We start from the raw sequence: 4,207 nt of genomic DNA, 5'->3' as shown, positions 1-4,207 counted from the left end.
TTGCAGTAGGTGATCGATGACGTCAAAGTACCGCGAGAGCGAGTTGAGGAATCATACGTAGAGGTCTAATTTCGAATCGCTCTCGCGGTACTTTGACATCATCCGTTGCAGCGCCGCATGAAGTCAAACACGCGTAAAATTGCTGACCTCAGAGCACTCGTCTCTGCTCCTCGACATAATGGAGCAGCTGTATTTGCAAATACAAACACACGAAACGAGTTTGCACGAACATAAATGTGATCTTGGAAGCGTTCAGAGTAGCAGTCACATGTAAACATGGGTCGCACTTTTGACGTACGTGCGAGCTCTGGCGCATACTCTGTGATGTTCCCTGCTTAAACATCCGTTTGTCTCACTTTACATGCAACCGTGCAACCGAAGATTTTCAAGATCTCCACTCTGGCCGGAGTTCTTAGAAACAATCGGTTTCACAGGCGAGTTCTCCGTTTGCGTGTAAACGAGGGGCACAAACGAAGGTAAATCTCTCAGTTTTTAAAAATAACCATGTACGTGTAAACAGAGCCTTACTCTGAAGGGCCGGAGCACTGCATAGTTTAGCTCCAACCCTAATCAAACTTAACCACCTGTGATTTTCTAGTGATCATGAAGACCTTGATTAGCTTGCTCAGGTGTTTTTGATCAGGGTTGGAGCTAAACTATGCAGTGCTCCGGCCCTCCAGGGTAAGACTTGAATAGCCCTGCTGTAGGACATCGGCACTCCAGGACTGATGTTGCCTACCCCTGGCCCTAGTGCATCCCAAATTTTTTAACATTAACATTTTTAATATAACACTATAGTTATTATGGCCTTTAGAAACGTTTTTTAGAGGAGATAGGGCAGTGCACAATAGGCCCCTGTGGCACGGCCTAGGCTTTTTTCCGTAATGGCATTTTTTTTTTCTTACATTACTTTTACACTTTAAGTAGTTTTGAAACCAGTACTTTTTCACTTTTACTTGAGTAAAAAGCTTGAGTTGATACTTCAACTTCTACAAAATTCTTTTTAAACCCTAGTATCTATACTTCTACTTGAGTAATGAATATGAATACTTTTGACACCACTGCAATGTTGTTTATCAAAACAATGACGGAGATTGAAAAAGTCTATCGCAACCTCTGTGTGTGTGTGTGTGTGTGTGTGTGTGTGTGTGTGTGTGTAAATGATTACCTTGATATTAGTTCATTACAGTTTCATAGTACATTTATTTTGTGGGTTTGATTTCAACTGTAACATTTTCAGCATTTTAGCTAAGTAGTAGCCTAATGATACTCATCACCTGATAAATGGCTATTAAGAGTACTGCATTACTACAGTAAAAGCTTGATTTTGAGTGTGTTTGTGCCCCCCCAAACTTTTTTTTTAGCACCAGTCGCCACTGAGTATTGCACATCGTCTTGACCCTGGACAGTGGACAGAAGTCACAGGATTGGATATTGGGGTGACACACAACTACAATACTACTGTACATATTTTCACGTCTGTGTATGTCATTATTTTAAATTCTAATATATTTGTTTCCTAAAGGTCTTTCCTCAGCAGACCAACAGTATTGATTGTGGTGTTTTCATGCTCATGGTAAGGATAAAAAACAGGATACTAAAGCTATTTTTTTTCTGGAAATTAATCTTGAATCTTTTTCAGTATGCCCTTTACACTGTGCTGAACATTCCATTCAATTTCACTTCGATGAGCCTTTCTATTTTCTTCCTTAGAAGGTTGCTATAAAGTTTATTGTATTGTATCTAACAATGCAAATTAAATACTAATCCTGTGACATTACAATTTTAATTTATAATTGATCAAACTGAGGTATTACAGGTCACTAAATTATTTATACATTATACATTACTTATATGTAATTATTAATTATACATTAAATTATCAATGCAGCCTGTTTATTGTCCACAACAAGAGGTCCTACAGGGGCCAACAAAGTCAATTTTTTGCAAGATGCCTGACCGAAGGGACATTACGACCTCTTTACAGGAGTTTTCCAGGATTAACACATGACTTGCCACAACATGTTGTTGCAGAGAGGAACCGATAACCACATTCAGGTACATGCATCAAGAATGCTTTCTTTAACTGCATTCTAAACCAATAGCTTATCTAGTAAATAAACAACTTACACATACATGGAAATGTTTTTAATGTAATTTTCAATTTTCTCTGCACAGTCCATCAATGGACAAAAGAAATCAAAGTGGCTTGACACTTTTTCCAATTGTTCCATCAAGAAAGTGCCTGTGCCGTTGTTCATTGAAGATAAGGAGCAAATTGATGATATCTACACTTACCTGACTTCAATTCTGGACAGCACACCCACACACACCCACAGTGACCAGATCAGATTCATTATGGATGTCCTTTTTCCAGAGGTAGGTCAGAGGTGTGTTCCAGAGGTGTGTTAGTTGTGCTCTGCATGGTGTCATATTCACATTGTTTTTAAAGCGATAGTTCACCCAAAAATGAAAATTCTGTCATCATTTACTCACTCATGTTGTTACAAACTCGTATAAATTTCTTTGTTCTAATGAAAACAAAGGAAGATATTTGAGAAATGTTTGTAACGAAACTGTTTGTGGACCCCATTGATTTCCATAGTATAAAAAAAGAGTACTATGGAAGTGAATGGGGTCCACAAACGGTTTTGTAACAAACTTTCTCAAAATATCTTTGTTAATTAGAACAAAGAAATTTATACAAGTTTGTAACAACATGAGTGAGTAAATGATGACAGAATTTTTCATTTTTGGGTGAACTATACCTTTTAATGTCAAATAGTTTATTCATAATGTTAGACCATTGCTCTAAAATAATAGTTTTGTGTTAATCGAGAAAAGGCACTTTTGATTTTGTTGTAAAAACATGCAACATGCTAAAAATGCAAAATGATGGTTGGCTTATTTGGGCTGTGATCAATCTCAATTCTTTCTGTGGTAGTCCATCATCTGTGCTCTTGCTGTTGTGGAACATGTGTCCATCTTGGAGGCTGAGGAGAAATTCCTGCGAGGACCTGTCATTGACACAAGGTACTGTAAGGATCCTATAAAGGAAAAAATGTTTAAACATAACATTTAGCCATTAATTATAAGTAACCATTGTTTCTAACACTATTCAACCTTTGCTTTATTTATTTTTATCAGTGAGTGGGAGCACTTTGACAGCAGGATAAAAAAAGTTAAAGAAGAGTGGAAAACCATAGGAGAGTGATGGTGTTAATAAAAAAATTTGTGAACCACAATATTGTCTCTTTCTCTTAAATGACCCTTGGAATTTTAGAAAAGTTAAATTGTGTTTGTCTTCATAAAATGCTATGTAGGACATGTTTTGTAACTGTATGATGACCAATAGGCTTTATGCCCAGCTGCACTACTTCCTGAACTTCAGCCAGCTCCTTGTTTCCTGTCTGACATTATTGGACAAACTGATTAATACAGGTGTGTCTGATTATTGTTGTGACTACTGAGGTCAGGCACACGTGGATTAATCAGTTTGTTTCAGACCTGCCAACCTTGGAAATTTTTTTTGAGTACAGTAGCATCGGCCGAAAGGACAGAACACGGGTTTTTTACATATAATTTAACACATGCACACGCACGCACACACACCTCTTGGTAACTTTCAAGGTAACATGCTGCACATTGCACTTTTTTCCCCATCATGCCATCTGCTTTAAAAATAATTATAAATGTGAATAAAATCATGTTTAACTAAATTTGCCTTACATGGTGATTAATAACATTATTAATGTTAAATACTGTATTCTCCAAAGTTTAGCATGTCTGCACAAACACTGTTAAAAGTGATTGTTAAATAGTGGGAGATGGTTAACCCACAAATGACATTCTGTTATCATTTACTCAACCTCATATTGTGTCTTACCTTCATGATTTCTTTCTTGAGTGAAACACACACAAAAAAAATTAGAAAAATGTTTTTGTTTTTCCCTGACTAGCAAAAAATAAAATGGAGTGGGGACCAGACACTGAATTTATCAACACTCTTTAAAATAACTTATGTATCACACAATAAAGAAACTCAAATGTTTGGATGGTCTGTTCTGTTATGTAAACTGTGACTGAATTACATGTTTTTTAGTGATGGAAATTTTCGTTCATTTAGGTGACTCGTTCATTTTCAGTTCGTTCACCAAAATGATTCGTTCAGACTCGTTCACTGATTCGTTCAGTGACCATTTCTTAA

General features: G+C 36.7%; 1 long non-coding RNA gene across 1 annotated transcript; it reads left to right on the top strand.

Annotated features, from left to right (window-relative positions):
* The first annotated feature begins 2,186 nt into the window (after positions 1-2,186).
* Positions 2,187-3,217, top strand: LOC135783748 (uncharacterized). Its single transcript, XR_010545760.1, has 3 exons — positions 2,187-2,379; positions 2,945-3,033; positions 3,148-3,217. It is a non-coding gene; the product is annotated as an uncharacterized lncRNA (long non-coding RNA).
* Positions 3,218-4,207: the final 990 nt, after the last annotated feature.

This window comes from Paramisgurnus dabryanus, chromosome 2 (assembly GCF_030506205.2).
Source record: "Paramisgurnus dabryanus chromosome 2, PD_genome_1.1, whole genome shotgun sequence".
Lineage (NCBI taxonomy): Eukaryota > Metazoa > Chordata > Actinopteri > Cypriniformes > Cobitidae > Paramisgurnus > Paramisgurnus dabryanus.
Note: the sequence above shows the minus strand (reverse complement) of the source record. Positions and strands in the feature narration are given on the sequence as shown.